The following is an 18,404-nucleotide window of genomic DNA, read 5'->3' as shown; positions in this document are numbered from 1 at the left end:
TACGAGTACAGAGAACATTGCAGATTCACCTGGTTTGATCTTCCAAACATTACTCTGCTATCAATAAAAAGCCTGTACTCTTTAACTAAATTAATGCAAGCTACTTCACTTATAACATTCAAGTACAGAAAGAAAAAATGTCTTGCTCTGTTTGCTGCATTTATACACACTAACTCACAGTTTTAATGTGTTTTCTCTGGTTCTCTATGCTGCATTTTTCTACGTGATTAAAGATGAATTGCCAGCACACCGTCGTTTGTTCAAATCAGAAACACTAATTCTTTTCCCAGACATATCCATGAGAGGAAAAAATTATCACTACACCTGAAGTAGGAATGGTAACATATTTAATCATTCAAGAGCAGAACTATAAATGCCAACTCTATTAAGATACAACTCAAAAGTTGTTTTAGCATCCAAACACGTCATTTTTCCTAAGTGAGAAGAAAAATGTGCTAAATGAGTCATTTTTTGTGTTGCATATTTTGGCAGTGTTTGACAGCTGGGAGTGCCCTTTATGTTCTGGATCGAGAGACTGGTCTTCTAATGCTCTTAACGTTCCACTGGTCTTTGAGTCAGATGGATCTACAGAGTCCAACACAACGTTGTTGTTGGCAGGAAAGTGAGACTGGTGCGAGAGGGGAGAGCCGAGGAATGCTTTTGATGGAGAGCTTTTAACAGCGGGACACGGTTCTGATGTACTGTGCAAGGTAGAGAGGTGTGCGTGTGTATGTTGGAATGCAACATGCATTTCTCAAACGTTTGGAATACTGAAAGACAAGAATTCACTTCATCACCAGTTTACTGTTAGCGTATCAGTTATAAGACAACATCTAAATCTTTATTCCTACATTGTACATCTAGCTCAGAGTTTATGAAACCAGCACAAGATATTTGTGTATGTATTCAGTTCAAATTACCCACAAGTCCACTATTTATGCAATGCTTATAATCCTCTGCTGTTTTGGTTTTGTATCAGACCTCTCTATATATACAATTGATTATGACTGATAGGATTGTTGCTGCAGAGCGCCAGTTAAGCAGAACCAAGCTGTTCAGGTAAAGCGCTGACTGAGAACTCACGGATCATCTTCCCTCTACTTCCTTCTCTTCCCCTGACACGCACTCAAACACAAACTTGGTTTTTCAGTTTCCTAAGGCCTTGGTGGTAAAGTGATGAGTGAACATTAAGTTGTCTTTTTCAGGTGCATGCACACACACACACAACCACACTTTCTCGTCCTGACCCAGTCACTTCCACCCTATCAGTAGGTCAACTGCTGCTTGTTAGTCCATCCTGACAGTTAACATTGGGCCTGAGGCTGCTACAACAATGAAGGGCTGCACATACACTTCACATAAAACCTGAGGCCTACACTTGTCCCTCTCGTACTCCCTCATTCTTTCACACACACACACACACACACACACACACGCAAAAGAAAAACACACAGCAGCCAACAAAACTTTGTGGAATCTGCTGAGTGGTTGGTTCGGCAACCTGATCCCTTCAACAACTCACACCGCCAGCTTTCACAAAACACACACACACACACACACACACAAAAGGTGCAAACCTTGTGCAATCCCTTTTTATTTTGTTTTGATCAAATATCTTAAGGCTTGATTATAACCTTTCCGAGAAGTGATTATTTTTTTTTCCTCTGACTCTCTTTTTACTCTCTCCAGGTTCACCTCTGCGTATATCCCTTTGTGCTTTTTAATAGCTGGTTATATTGTTCCAACTTTCTTCTCTTCTGCCGGCTGCACCTGTCTGCTTTTCCCTGAAGGAAAGAAAGCCTCTACAATCATAGCCACTATTTAAAAAAAAGAAAGCAAGTTGCTGAGTTTAAATAATAATAATAAAAAAAACTAGGGGAAAACTCCTGCTCAAAGATTTACTCTCACTAACCTCTCATGTAGAAATAACTTTTCACACATAAGAAGCACCTTAAATACAGCACCAAAAGTTGTCAACTAAAAAATTGCATATAATAATTCAATTCAATTTTATTTATATAGCGCCAATAACAATTTACAATAAAAAAAAAACATAAAGGTTCATTCTGAACACAAACATCTGTTACATTTCTTGTAAAAGCCTGAGACCAGACAGAAAAGATGAGAAATCTGCCCAAGATCCTCTCACGTCAGATTTATACCCAGCAAGACATTTACTGAGGCTCTGGTCTAGGAAATACATTAATGATGTTCAGTGGCATGACATGACATGAAGAGAAGAAGATGATTAATTTATGCAAATCAGGTAGGAGGAGAAGTTTCAATGGGGCATGCTTTTGATCTGAAATCTATTTAAGCAGCTGTGGGAAACTGAAGATTTGCTGTTCTAAAGGCTGTTACTGTGTGGATCAGAGTTACAATTTATGTGAATACAAACTGCTAATGCATCTCCATGAAATGACAGATTGAATTTTGAGTTATTTAGGACAAATCATTTTAGCATCAAACTAAATGCTGAATGTACCGACGTGACTTGTGGTATCATCATGTGACTGTACTAAAATGTAATTCATCATGTGCAGTGTTAAGATCGTAGGTTTATGGGGAGCATACTGACTAAGCAACTACGTTACAGGAAAATGCATGCTCCGTATGCATCTTTTATGGTAGTATTCAGTGTGTTCATTAAAAAGAGACTCATTCATTCCATTTGTTTGTGTCAAAATGGAGGATGACGAAAACGGTTACACATACAATTTTTTCATTCAATAGTCAAATTTATAACAAATGTCAAGACAACCTGCACAAACTGCAGTCTGTTCAAATATAAACACTGGAGCAGCTTCATCTCATAAAGATGGAACACACTTGAACATGGGAAAAAAAACGCGAATGGGGCTTTTCAGGAAACTGAGACATAAAGTTCTGCAAACTTCCAAGAACCTGAGGGCAGTTTAAACCAAGTGCATTCTTTTAAAGCTTATAAAGGGCTTTATGAAAACCACATCATGCACCGTATGCACTTGTGTGGGTGTGTGCGTGTGTAGTAACACCGCAGGCCCACTGTATTAAATGCAGATTCAGGGAAGTGAAGAAAGTACAGTAAAGAGGGAAAGTCAGAAAGGGACAAAGAGAGAGAGGAATGAATCAACTACCTGCTACACTTGAGGATTAACAGCTAAACTACCCTAAACTACATTGGACAGAAAAGTATAGCAGAATTTGCTTTGCTTTATTTTGTAGCCACATTTAGTGAGACTGGAGACATCAGAAACAATTTAGTCTTGAACTGTTGAGATGGGTTGGAAAGTCAATCAGGAAAAAAAACTACTTTCTCCGTTTCTTCTGTTTCTAATGGAAAGAGACAAAATTAAAAATAGGTTTTACATGCATCAAGACAATGTTTAGGCTCAGGTACACCAACAAACATCAGCCAAGCTGCGGTTTAAATAGTACATACTTTCTACGGCTGCCTGACAAGAAATATTTCTCCATATAAGCAGGTGGTAGTAATCTGAATTCGTCATCATTCAAGAGTGAGAGGACTGTTTATATGTCGCTGAATCATGCTGAGGAGTTTGTCTTCAGTTCCTTCATTTCAGATTGGTCATGTTGATGGGAAGATACTGAAATGTTTGAATGTTCAGATGAGATGAAAATGGCAAACATTCCTCTACGTGGGCTCTTGTCAGTTGCATGCTTTTGCCACTTTCTCTTCTCGCGCAGTGATTTGTTAGGTTGGGTCTCTAACTGATTGGATCTGCTGCCAATTCAACATTGTCAACTAGATGAAAAGCAGACGACAAGAGACTGAGTAGTGTGGTTCAGCACACACCACATCAATAAGGAACACAGATGCTAGGTGATGGGGTTACCTTGACCCTTAAATCATCTGCTTAAAGCTCCATCATCAAAAAGAAAGGAACGAAAGTGAAAAGAGAAAGAGAAAAACGTGAGCAGGGAAGCGACTGGAGAAACAGAGTAAGAAAACCAGTTAATGTGGAAAGTTGGTAAAAGGCTACATGTACTATTCCACTTCAGTGTGTTATGTGTGTATGAATCATGCCTGGCTAGTCAGTGCATGGAAGCTGCAGACTGGGTTACACATTAGCGTAAAGTAAGACCTGTCACCAACACAGAGCAGGAGCTCGAAAATCAAACTGTTTGGCATCAAAGGCATCTTCACTGCCTTTGTGCTACAGAAAACCCAATGTTGCAATGAACAAAAAAAAAAAAAGCTTAAATCTAGCGAATTAGATTGATGTGTTGCATTTAGGTTTTTACAGTTCAAACAATTTCTAGTTTACAATTTAGATGACCTACTGTATGTCTGACAGAACCTGCACATACAATATATGTGTACAAGCAGATATAGAAACAGTTTCACCCTGTTGCTGTAGCCTTCATCTGTGAACTCTAAGACAGAGTTGTTAGGCTCCAAAGTCTCTACAAAAACTGCAGCAGTGGCAGGTGCTGGCAATGTATTTGAGGAATCCAAGGCTGGGGTCATTTTACTAATTTGGTCTGTCAGGTTACAGCCACCGGCTGTGGACATAACTAAGCCTGGACCAACTGGAACATACACTGACGGGGAGATAACACAACTTACACACACAACCTACGTGGTAAACAACTATCTTATCTCAAGATGATAATGATGTAAATGCAGCCATTTGTATGCTAAGTACACTATGTGTCATGTATGTGTGTGTGTGTTGTTGTTGTCTTCTAGATGAAGTAAGACGTAGCTGGCTGAAGAAAGGAAATAGTTAACACTCGAGTGTGGGTGTGGGAGTGGGCTCATGTTCATGCGCAAGTGTGTGAGCAGTGTCCTCGACCTGGCGTTTATCAGCATTCGGGAGGCAGACGTTGTTACTCATTAACAGAAGTGATAAGGGACGCAAACTCGCACAGGCTGAGCACGGCCACCTGTCATGGTCCACTTCAGTGATAAGGAGGTGAATATTTTAGATTGACATAACATATGAAAATGAAGAAGGAGGCAAGGAGTAAGATTGCGAGTCAGTGAGCAATTAAATAATGGGTGATAAGATCTGAAAGGGTTGTATTCAAGTAGGTGACCCTGGAAGGCTAAAACTGACAGACATTTGGTTTAGTTTAGATTTACTTCTATCTAATCTAAACTAAGTTTTAGGAATTTTATTAATGGCTTGCTTTACTTGTAGTTTATCCAAGCTGCCATTAGTGGCTTTGTATTACGATTAATTTATGGTGTAAGTGCTCGGATGTTACTGATCAAACTAACAGAACTGAATTTTGAATATATTTCATGGTGAAGATGGTACCTGCCTCACATGATCCTGTAATGTCTGCCTTGTTTAAAGACATCTTTTTACCTTCACTTCACTAAATCACTATTTATGGGGACATTATCAAAACAAACATGATTTTTATCTCTTGTCTTCAAGACTCCAACATCTGAATAAGGTTTTGTATGTTTATTAGTAACCTGGCAGTTAACCATAGACTGTTAACTGGGATAAAACCTATTGGTTTGTGGGCCATCTTTCTAAAGCCTCGGACGTTGCCACCGCAGTTTGTCGGAGCTTTAAGAGACTGAGCGGGCTGAGACAAATATTTTACGGGTGACATAACAAAAATTACACCAAGATACACCAAGTTAACTGCATTACAGTGAAACTTTATGGTAATATAAATGTGCTCAGTAGTTCACCAAATCAATACTGAAAGGGATGTAATCTTATTCTTGCTTTGAATTCTTGTACATCAGAATCAAATTTCCATGATCTGGAGAAATTATGCACACGCATACAATTAGGCCTGTCCCAGACCTGTAGATAAATTAAGAGAGAAATATTACATACTACAATACAATGGGACTTAAAACATTAGACAGAATGGAAACATACGCCTTTATACGTTATAACTTCATATGGCAATTCTGTATCCCTCTGCTGTTCTCTCCCTCACATTTTCCCCATCCATCTCCTCCACCTGTGTGTTTTCTGGTTCAGTGGGTGGGGAGTCAAACATTCCAACCATGCACATAACACACACACATATACCCACACTCATGCGTGCATGCATATACACACTAATTCATGTCCCCCTCCCACATTCCACACCAATCCTCAGCCGTGACTAAGTCCATTTGTTGAGCTCCGGTCACTGTCTTAGCAGCCTACTGCCTGTTTAGAAGAGACAGGGGATAAAGTGTGTGTGAGTGTGACTGCAGGTGCTTAACCTATATCTCTGTTTTCTAATCTCTTTATGTTGATTGACAACTAAATGTCCCCTAAAGCCTTGGAAGGAAAACTGCAAAAAAGAAGCAGGGGAATACCTGAATGAAGATGTAACAAACTTGCACCAAGACCAAGGCCTCAGCGCGTACCTCATGCCCTATTACACTTTCCCAGCTAATGTGGGATTTTAGCTCATTCTGCAGCATCTGAAAACTCAAGCCCTTAAACCTTAAACCTCAAACCTTAAAATGCTTTTGAAAAACCTGGCCATGGTCTGTAACAGGTTTTCTGTACGTCCCTAGTTGTCTCACCATTAATATATGAAAAACTAAAGCTATTAACTATTGAATAGGTTGAATCATTCATTTCAGAAACTAAGCGTATGCTTATAGAGTGGAGCGAGCCAGGACTGGATCCTCAGACGTGTTGACTGATAGTGGACACTCTCTAAAACACATGATCACACAAACGCAGTAAGGTCCAGATTAATGCCTGAAATTAGTCAGTCATCAGACCACTTGTAGCTGTCAGTATGGACTAATTCCTGTGGCTCCACGTCTCTCCGTCTCCATCAAGTTTGCTGCATTTCTTGTTCTCGTTATCCTCTCATCAGTCTATATATGTTTACTGTACGTCCATCTGTGTGTTATAATAATGGGAGACGAAGTAAAGTGCGTACAGTAGACGGGGTAAACTACCCTTTTCTCAAAACTAAAGCTTGTGATCCCATGTGGTTACAGCTGCACACCTAAACTCCTAACCCGCTACTCCACTCTGATTTTAGAGCTTGCCTTCCCCCCACCTCCATTTTCCACTACATCCCACTGCCTTGAATAAAGCTCCGACAACACAACAGTTAAACCCCAGAAAGCAGCTCATAAGTACCTTTGTTAATTACATGTGGAAGAATAGGCCTGTAGTGTCCCTGTGTCATAATGGTGCCAGCACAACAGAGGGATTACCTCTGAATAAGTACACTGAGCTGCCCAGTGTGGTGAAGGGCCGTGTAGTGGGAAATAATTAACACAACTAACTGGTCTGCAGGCCTTTCAGCAAGACATCAGCACTGTGTGGTTACTGGCAGTGGATTAATGTTATTTCACTGTAGCTGTAACCAATATCTGTTTGTGTAATTTTTTTACAGATCCAGTCAATGTTTTGCCTGTTACTTGGGAAAAATGCATGAAATCTCAGCCATGCCATTCTCTGATGCTCGTCAAATTATTAACAATAATCAACACAGGGGGAACTGTCTACTTTGGCCTCAAGTTAAGTTTTACAACAGTTGTTGTACCATACTCTATAGTGTGGGTATGAGCTAGGCACAAACCCCTAGAAAGAGCGCAAGGTGGATAAAAAGCAAGGACTTCTCATCTAGGATGAACAGACATGCACCACACAGCTGTATATACAAAAATATCAAAACAGACAAAATCACAATCCTTAAAACTAGGTCAGTTAATTTATAAAACAGTCAAACTTTCTGTGTGTATTTCCTAGATCTTAAGAGCACAGTATTTGGATACAGTAGTTTATAATCAAAACCTACACTTTTTCAATCCAGTAATTACTGCATTTGCAGACAGATTAAAAGAGATGCAGATCAAAAGTCAGTATAATGAACAAATAAATCCCTAAATTACAAGGACAAACTAAAGGTCCCAGTACATTTAATCTGAACTGTTCGTGGCATGTTCAGATAACTTGAGAAACACTGACATGAGATTGGTCAGTATGTTTATATTTAAACTATTATCACACACACCTGCCACAGTCATCATCATCACCAACTTGTCGAATGAGCAAGTTCTTCTCTCATAGATATCTGGCCGATATTTGCGGTTTTGAGTGGTATCGGCATTGGCCGATTCCCAGTGTGTTTGTGGATACATATCATATGTGCAGGATATATTTTTTCCCTGGCAAGATTTACAGGCAAACGCATCCACAGGCAGCACTGTGCTGCTGGAGACGCTGTGGACCCGTGCAGCCCATACATTGCCCCTCCCCCACGAGCAGAGTGGATGCAGCTGGAAACTGGAAAATACTTATTATATAATACTAATTTTTACCTGTTTACTTTGTATGCATAAGAGTGTTGAATATTCTTTTAGTTCATGTTTTGATTAGGAAATTAAATATTAGTAAATACCAACTGACAGAAACATATTATTCAGTCAGTCCAGAGTGCCTCTCTTGGTGAATCCACCCCCACATCTCTGACTCTTCTCACATTCCCCCAGCAGTATGGATTCCACATCGACAGCTGGCACAGAGGGAAAAGATGGCTGCGTTTGTGTGCGGTGCTTTTCAACTTTCTGTCATGTTTCAGTGTCATTTTTCAGTGACGATCTCTGTGAAACATGTTCTTAGAGTTTTAAAATGCTATATCCAAAACTACTATGCAGTGGATAGAATAATATGAATAAACAGTTTATCTACAACATAGATGAAAGTATATTTAATGTGAACAAGAGCTCAACAACCCAATGTGTCATAGCTTGAAACCACAGAAAGAGCTTGCAAAAAGTATTTCCTAAAGCCATCAGCCTTAACATCCTGCCCCTGATCAGTCACCGCTTCCTGGGGTCAAAGATTATCTGTATGTCTGACAAACAATCAAGGTGAGACAGTGTAGCCAACTGCCCAAAGAATGTCAATCACATTTGACACTAAGGTCATAACAGTGATATTTTTGGTCAGGCTGGTTTCGAGGTCATGTAGTTGTGTCTGTCACAGTCGGTAACACACATAGACACAAACACACAACTGCCTCTAGCACTGTACTGCCCCCCGACCCAACCCAATCTGACAGACTGAAGCCTCGAGAAAACAAGAGTCTGTTCTCTTTCCCCAGCAATCACTTTTCAATGTCTCATTTGTAATGCCATCAGGAATAACAGCTGGAGACTGTGTGTGTGTGTGTGTGTGTGTGTGTGTGTGTGTGTGTGTGTGTGTGTGGTGGGGGTTAGAGAGGGTCTGGTTGAAGGGTAGGCAAGGGAGTGAGAAATCAGCAGAGACAAAGAAAATGAGCGAGACAGATCACAGAGACTGTAAAGCTGTAAAGGACAGACAGACAAGAAAGTGAATGACACTCTGTGACACTCACACAGTGACTGTCTCTGCTGTTTCATTCCACCAGGAAAATAGTTCACAATTCAATTTTTGACAGCTGGTAAAACAAAACAATCTGTGTTCATGGTTAAATAGTAAAATGTTAAAAAAGGGATAATGTGTTTTCTTATTATTATTATTACTAACGGCTTTGTATTGTTTTGTTGAATCTGTTTGTTCATCTGTTTAAGCCCTCCACATCTACTTCACAATAATTTACATTTACTTATTTGGTGTGTAAAAACACAGTGTGTAGTCACAATTGAACTTTAGCTGTAGTGAAGCTCACACTGTCCTGAGTAAAATTAAACCAAATGAATACTGTGTGACAAACTGGGATGTTACTGTATAGTATCACATGTTTCTGGGCGGACAAAGTAAAAACTTTAATGCATCATGTAAAAACTGATTTTTCATAAACAGCTAAAGGAAACTCATGTATGAGTCTTTGTTTTGATTTCTTTGACTTTTACTGCAGGGAGATAAATTTTTAAAGGGAGATAAACAACATTTTGAATATAAAATACAATAGAGAAAAATGTCAAAATCTTCATATTAGTATGCTTTAATTGCATTTAATGTACTAATGAATGCGGGCAATTCTCCTGACATAAAACAGATACAGAGAGGTGAAAAAGTGAGTGAAAGCAGCGTGCGTTGTCCTGTGGGGTTCCTGTTGTGTTATTACGGTCTCCTCTGGTGCCGGCATGTGCTTTCTCTGACCTTACCTCACATACGCACACACGCACAGTGTGTGTGCATAAACTGACACACACAGTCTCCCTGACCTGTCCCTGATCTACTGGCTGACCTCTGACCTGCTGTGCTGTAGCGTTGACCAAACATACCCAAAACCCCACTGAGACCACAATACAGCACTGTGGCGCCACGACCCACACAATACTGCACTATGTAGGAGACAGACGGAGACGCTGGGGGAGTAAGAAAAAGGAACGGGCAGAAAGAGGTGAACTTAAAAATATGTAAGGTCACATTCAAATGAGGAATGAAAATAAAAAATAAAGAACACATCTGCCTGCAATATTACATATAAACAAATATGAGAATGCAAAAGAGCAGAGATAAACGGATGCTTGAAAATGGAAAAACAAGACGAGGAACGAAGATGAGATGAGAAATTGATGAGTGGGAAATATTTACATTCTTTTGATGGGCAATCCCATTTGCCCTCTGTTTCCATTATATTTCTACCATCTTGCTAGCAAAAAATTAAGTGGAACGCTGCAATTATGAGTTCATAAACTTGTTTTTTCCCATTTACTGTAGTAGGCTTTTATTCTATATGTGCATTACAGATCCTACAATTGTATCTCCTAACCATCCTTTCACTGACCTTCCTTCTTCATTATAACTAAAGCTAGTAAAAATACAAAATATATCAGACTGAACCAAGATCAACACGTGCCATATTTCCACTTGATGGAATGATGCTGAAAAGAAAAGTCCTGAGCTAAGTCAGGATATTTCAGGGTTTAAACGTGTCTCACCATTTCTTTCCACAAAGGCGTGCTTATGCTATCTTATCTTGTCCTGACGCTTTCCTTTCTCCTGCACCCCCTCCACAAACACACGTCACATTTTCACATCACTGTGACACACTGTCAACCCCCACAGAGAATAGCCAGACAGCCCCATCAATGCCCACCATTAGCAAAGTCAAAGCAAACATTGACTTTATCTAAATGTGGGCTAATAGACCTGTAACATTAACAGACCCTGTAAAACTCAGAACAGTGGTTGAAAAAGAGGGGATGCAGGCTGCTCTTTGGGGGCCTCACTCGGTTCCTTGCAAATGGAACTGCATCAGCGCTGGTTGATGTGTATGTAATGTTAAACTATAACGTAAATGTAAATTTTAGACTTAATATGTGTCAAATATCCCATGAAGTATTACGTTTTAGACATCACACTCTAGACTGTGCTGCAAGAGAGTCATGCAGACAGATTCAGGTTCTTTTTTTAAGAGACAAATTGCATAACTCTGCATTTGGATGTCTTTGGCAGCCACTGACCTGCTTATCCAAACAGCCAAAAAGACAGCATTTGGCCCTGACATTAGGATTTAACAAGAGGAACTAAAAGAGTCATTTGGCCCCTTTAAAGCCTCCCTGTTGTCTGTTAATCACTGCATAATTCACACACACACATACTAAGGACTCTTTCTTTCTCCCTTGGCGAGTGGACAAAAGCAGTGTGTAATCATAAATTAGGGTGTATAATAGAAGTCACCTAAACTGCTTCTTCATGTTTTTACCCTTCCAGCTTAATTCAATCAAAATGCTTAACATTGACTATATCTATGAATATACAATGCTGATCCAGTACTAGAGAAAATGCACTCTAAAAGCCTCTCCTGTGGATTCTCTAGAACATTGCACCAAATATTTATGGAGGTCTGGATTCTGAGCTTCCACTGCAAACACTGAAGCTTGCTGGTAGGTGCCCACCAGGCCGTATAATGGTTATAAGGACGTCAAATGGTATTTACGATCGTTAGCTGTGACTTAGAACGCGCTGCATGCTTAAACAGCAGAAGGAGATTTACTGATGTGAGTCCATGAGCACGTCTGTTAACAATGAAGTAAAGTTGTCTGTTTGAAGCGTCTGTCTGTGGTATGCATCTGTTTACTCTGTTAGGAATCAAGATGCCCTCCTATTCCCACTCCTTCCAGCAGTCTTCACACAAAGACACAGGGAAACAGTATGTCTGTTTTTACAAAATGTTGTAGTCATTTCGTTGCTTAGTTGCAAGACCAACTTCCTCCATACTTAAAGACAAATTTTATCAACTCAACTCTCAGTGATGGGCATGTTCATATCTTTTCTGATTAATAGTTGGTTAACCAACCAGTTCCATAAAAGTAAAAGAACAGGTTTGTTCAAACAGCAGTAACATTTCCATAGTTCCTATAATTGTTGGAGTAAGCTCCCTCAGTCCTTGCCTCAGACCCATTGTTTGACTTAAATCTCTGTTTAGAGGATCTATTTTAGCTTCTACAAACTACTTAGAGCCAGTAGTGATGCAAGTATACACAATCACTCCTAACAAAAACGTACACTGAACAAACATTAACTGTGCAGACAAAAGCTCTTACTGTTAGTCTTCCAAAATGGAAAAACATGAATGAAATGAAATAGGCCAACAGAAAAGTCCACAATGCGTCAAGTCTACACCTATCAGGCACAATATTAAAACCACTGACAGCCTGGTACAACTCAATGTTCTGCCTTTGGAAACGTTTGGACCTGGCATTCAGTCATGTGGATGTTACTTAGACATCTACCACCCACCTAGTCCAGACCAGACACCCCCACTCCATAGTAATGACACTCCTTAGTGGCAGCAGACATCCCCAGCAGGATGCAGCCTGACTGCACACACACACACACACACACACACACACACACACACACACACACACACACACACACACACATTTCAGGAACAACTCAAAAAAACAAACAAACAAAAAAAAAACATGAAGAACATCACAAGGTGTTGACCTGGCCTCCAAATTCACTGGATCCCAAATGAATCAAGTATCTGTGTGATGATCCATTGAGGACCCTCCCCTGAACCCATAGGACCCAAAGACCCCCACTAATAACATTCTGTTTCCAGACACCAGAGGACACCCTCAGAAGACCCATGTCCATTCAGTGATGAACTGTTCTGAAGGCACAAGGTAGACCTACACAATATTAGGAAAGGTCATAATGTTATACCTGATCGGCGCAGTGTTGTTGTTAATCATGGGTAACTATTAGCGTCAACACAAACAGAACAAAAAGCTGCAGAGGATGGACCCAGAGCATACCCTTAGTCTTTGGGAATCTATAACACCAATTTACCACAAAATGGCTCGTTAGCCAAAGTAACTGTGAGTCATAGCTTTACTTTTGTCCTTCTCAGTTTAACACCCCTCTGACAAATCCATGTCTTCTCCAGTTCTCTTTACCCAACCACAATTCTCTCTTACATATCATTGTTAGAGTTAGCGTGCCAATTACATTCCTTACTAATGAGTGTGTGGGACAGACATTTGTTAAGTGATTGTGGGTTATGTGTATATGTGTGCTTGCATGTGTTGAGTAATATTTATGGGAAGCATCTTCTATTTGTATACGTTTCCAGCATCTGTGTATGCGACTGTTTACACTCCTGACTTTCTGTCTGTCATTGTCTGCAGGACCGATGAGTCGTTTTCTTTCTCTGCTCCTCAGAACGTGTTTGCAGTGTTGCTTTTCTGGCAGCTTTCATGGAATGAAGATGCATTTTTAATGTGTTTGTGGCTCTTTGCACTTATTATAACTACAAATGAGCCCTCTCATCTTGGTGTCTGTTTCTCGCCCGTGGGCCAACAAACGGGTGGTCTGTACAGCTCAATCACCTGGAAAACAGGAAACTGTTTAGACAGCCCGGTACATCAGGGAGCCATGTAGAGAAATTTGCACTCATCGTGAAATTTATTGGTCCATCCTTTCACATAACATCACAGGTAAAGCAGAGAGAATTATTCAGTAATCACATTGTTATTATCCTGTCTGCTGTCAAGATGTTTGACCATGAAGCATTTAGCAGTAAACGTATATATATTTCACATGCTGATTACCATTTGATATCCACACATGACACATAAATAATGGTGTGTATGCAGATGCAATTAAAAAAAATAATAATGATGTATTTACATATGAGCAAATCTATAAGCATCAGATCTGTTAAATGAAACGATAGCCCTCATTCAGCATAATTCTCTTAAATGTCTGATATAATTTCAGTTCAATTTCTGTTAAAGAGAATCAAATGGATCCCTAAAAACTAAACACTATGGGTCATTTGTTGTCTCATGGGCCAATACTTTAGTTCATGCCCTAGGATTAGAGAGAATCCACAAGGCTGCCAGAAGAAGAACTTCAACGGTAGTTAAATTGACATACTGTTAAATGAACTTGTGCATTATTACATGGGAATGACAGAACAGCAAATGTTTCTGTAAGTCGAGGGAGCCCTGCCTGTGATAACAAGAGCAGGACAGGAGGAGGTGCCGATTTTGCAAGCAGACCTAAGAATTCAGGAAATAATTGGAGAGGTGGCACTGACAGGTGTCCAGTCAATGCTCCACAGACGGATCGGTTTCTGAAGCACTCCGAGACACACACACACACACACACACACACACACACACACACACAGATCCACTGCCAGGAACATCAGGGAATCAAGCCCCCACCGGCGATGCATTTACAAACACACCAGTTGCGTAAAGCCAGGGTGGCAAAGCTTCTAAGAGCAGTATGTAATCCAATCAGACACTGAACACACAATATTATCTAAGGGTTTTTATAGAGTCATCACTGAGGTCAGGGGAAAATGGTTTCTCTTTTAATATTCCGATGATTGTAATACTCTTAAACATATACTATAATCTATGATTTGCTTAGGTATCATAACCCTAACCCTAATGCAACATAGTGATGGGATTTTGGTTTCATCAAATTTAAAATGAGGTAACCTTGTGTTGGACTAAAATTTATGGACTGTGAAATACAATCTGTTCTTATCTTTGTGAATCTCATCTTCACCTATGTCTTGATCACTCCCGTGAGAGCTAACAGCTAACCATTTATGCAAGTTGTTCCATTCAAGACAAAGTCCAGCCATTTTCAAAATGCAACATCTGCTCCTCATAAGGTTTTTTAATAATTGTTAAATGCTGAGGGAAATTGGACTAGAAGGAGGCCATTAGTCTTTAATGCTTGAAAGACTCCTGGAGCTACAGTGGAAATATCTTGATATAGGCTAGTAATTCATCTGCGTTTGGCTACGAGAACAAACACATCCCCACACAGCACTGAATTAAAAAGGAACTGTTCAACATGTTGCGAAATGTTATAATTTGCCTTCTTACCTAGTCTTAGATGGGAAGATTGACACCATGCTCACATGTTTACTCTAAAGATGAAGCTACAGCAAGGAAGGACTTATAGCATAAAGTCCAAAAACAGAAGGAAACAGCTGGCCAGATTCAATAAAGCGTTGTCTACTTAGGTTCGTCAGTTAACACCAGACAACTTGTTTTTTAATCTATAAAGAACCCCAAAAACAAAAACGGGTGGTTACACGTAGGACTGAGTGCCAGAAAATAGGGCTAGATCATGGTGTTGTTGCCAGGCAAACAAGAAAAACTCTAGAAAGTCACCTCGTCTGGATGCAGCTGCCCGTAACAGTCAAGCCACGTTTTCTTTCCGGTTTTTATGCTGAGCTTGGCTCCTCATCTCCAGGCCATAGCATCGCATTGAAGCATATAGATGCAGCTGTTCCAACCTTCTCATCGAAATGTTAAAAAAAGAGCTAAAGAGCATCTTTCCAGAAATGTGTCACTTTTCCTTTTATTTTACAACAGAGCGAAGTTATCTTCTTGAACCAAGCTCTGACCACAGCTGCACGTGGGTTCGAATGCACTGGCCTAATACTAATTTCTGACCCTTGAAATCAAGCTCAGTGTTGTTCTCCTAACAGCAGAGAATGCTAATCTCTCAGCTGGTCAGTCTCATGCTCAACTACACACAGGCAAACACAAAGAGTGCCCAGACACTGATTCACAGTGCAGTTGTGTAAGCCTCTGGAGTGTATGATGCCAGATCTGCTGTAATAAGGGCAGAGATATCTTTATTTTGCCCCCACTTTCTGTCCAAATCTCACCTCCTCATTTTTCTCTTCATCTGTTCCGTTTGGAGCAGTTCAGCAAAGCCCTTAGCTTTCCTCAAGCTTCCTTTTGCCAAACAAAACTCACAGTGCCATCTGATGCTCAACCCCAAACTCCAAGGACAACCAAGAAAAAGTAACTTCTGGTAACATTCATTACAACAGTTTAGCCTTTGTAGTGTTTATTAATCCATGGTCAAATTAATGACTTACATGACTTCTCTCTTTGCCACATGCTAATTGTATAGCAGGTATGAATGCAGTAAGACATAACTTCCTGGATTAATACAATGGCTTACATTTACTGTCGCTGAACCTTGTGTGCAAAGGGGACTGCCCTGATAGAGATGTGCACAAAGGAGCCCATGTTTTCAGCTCTAAATGTCCTGTTGTGTGCTATGATATTTGACTTTTTATTGTCCGTTGTTTATACAGTTGCCCTGAGTAACCCTCCTCCGGTATGCATATTTTTCTGGGATATCTCAGTAGCCTCCAAGTCGCAAATATAAATGTTTCTCTGTATCATTTCTCGGCATCATTTCTTATTAAATCTGTCCACCCTGTAATAGAATTTTGCACTCACATGGGAAATTGTAATCATGAGTTTGTTTACCTACTTACAGTAACATACCAAATAATTATTTTTTTAAATTAAATTAAATATATGAAAACAGTTAACAGAATATGGTCGTAGGAAGCCATTAAGCCCCACAAAATACAAATTATCTCTTTATGTTTTATTTTGATAAAGTAGCTGAAATTTCCGTAGCTAACAGCTGCCCGGCTTGTTCCAGAGGCTGAGGGCACTGGAGATATTTCTTCTTCTTCTGACATTCATGAGAATTACGGGGGTATTTGATTTGTTTAGACTTGATGTTTGTTGCTTGAGAACTGTTGTTTAAGCGCCAATGATTGTTTTAAGCTTCACATATTAGACTTCAACTTAGACTGACTTCAATGATGCACGAGGGAAATTACAGTCACAGTAGCTTAGTTTGACATTAAAGTAAACACTCTTGGAAAAAACACAAGAAAGATAAAATGTTTCAGGTTCATGCAAACTTGCAGTCAAGTTAAAGGTTATATTGTATTTGCTGCCGTTGAACCAGCAGAACCTTTTTAAAGTACTGCGCTTATTGCACATTTTTCAGTTTTATCATTTATAAAAGACAAAACCCTTGTTTGGATGTTGGTTGTTGTGGTCAATACACTCACTGAGTGCATGCCCCGTCTGAGGGTTGGACAAAACTGCAGGCAAATTTTACAGTGATTTGCTGAATTTGCCTTGAATGTGTGCAAACATGTGGACGACCAAGAAAAGTAATGTTGAAAATCTGTATTTTCCTGCAGTGTAATCAGTCATCTTCTCTTAACATTCCTCTGTTGTCCAATACTGTGTGCTGTGCAGTGTCAACAGGAAATCTTAAAGACGGGATGGGGAGAAAGAATAGATAACATACTGCATAACTCGAGCTCAAAACCACAAATTTACAATTACAGAACTATGAACTTCGGCCCACAGTACGACCATAACCCAGCTCCCTCTAATCACACACAAAAAATGTCTTTCAGATGCCTTTATGTCTTCAGTAAATGTTATGCATCCAGTAACCAAAGTAAAACTTAACTCATTTCATTTCACAGCAGCCTGAGATTTGTCTTATGCTGATTCTGGACTTTAACCATCTGCAAAGATATGCGTTGCAGTTCAAGTTTACCCTATCACAAGATGAGCCATACTTGGTACATGGTTTCTAATATCATTTTGTACCTTCTGTCCTCTTCGTGCTCTCATGGCCTCTTTCTCACACTCCCTCTTCCTTCCCTTGTCCATTTTCCTCCTCACTCATGCCTCTATTCCTTTCTTTCTCTCTCTATCATCCATTCCTGTCTTTCCCAGTCCTGTGCACCTCAATTCCCTCACCACCTCCATCCCTCTTTCCTCTTCTTTCTGTCCTTAAATCTCTCCCCTCCGTTCACCCTTACCCTTGCCTTCTGTCCCTCTCTGCTGCCTGCCTTGGTTTCATTGACAGACTGCAGGCAGTGAGGGGGAGGAAATGCTGTGGCATTGTACAGCAAACATCCCTAATAGGCTAATCTAATCTCATCTCTTTGCGGTCTATGGCCCTGTGTTTACTTTCGGCCCCGTGTCTGCGTGCTGGCTCTGCTTTGCCTCGCTGAATGCAGCTTTGTTCCCACTGAAAACTCATCATCGGTGTGATCTCAGGGACGGGCGCCAACTCCACAACTGTCTGCTCATAAAGCATGCAGGCAGAGGATCATTCTAGTCTGTGTGCAGCTTGTGGAGCTGTTGTTGTTTCTCTTTATTCTGTTAAGTATTATTAGAAAAAAAAAACAAAAAAAATCAAGATGCC

General features: G+C 40.1%; 1 protein-coding gene across 1 annotated transcript in view; it reads right to left on the bottom strand.

The window, feature by feature from the left end:
• The window catches only part of LOC125008432 (fibroblast growth factor receptor-like 1), a 63,931-nt gene that overhangs the window by 43,278 nt on the left and 2,249 nt on the right, over nt 1–18,404 (bottom strand). The window lies entirely within an intron of this gene.

Source organism: Mugil cephalus, chromosome 5 (assembly GCF_022458985.1).
Source record: "Mugil cephalus isolate CIBA_MC_2020 chromosome 5, CIBA_Mcephalus_1.1, whole genome shotgun sequence".
Classification (NCBI taxonomy): domain Eukaryota; kingdom Metazoa; phylum Chordata; class Actinopteri; order Mugiliformes; family Mugilidae; genus Mugil; species Mugil cephalus.
The sequence above is the reverse complement of the archived record's forward strand: the minus strand, read 5'-3'. Positions and strand labels throughout refer to the sequence as shown.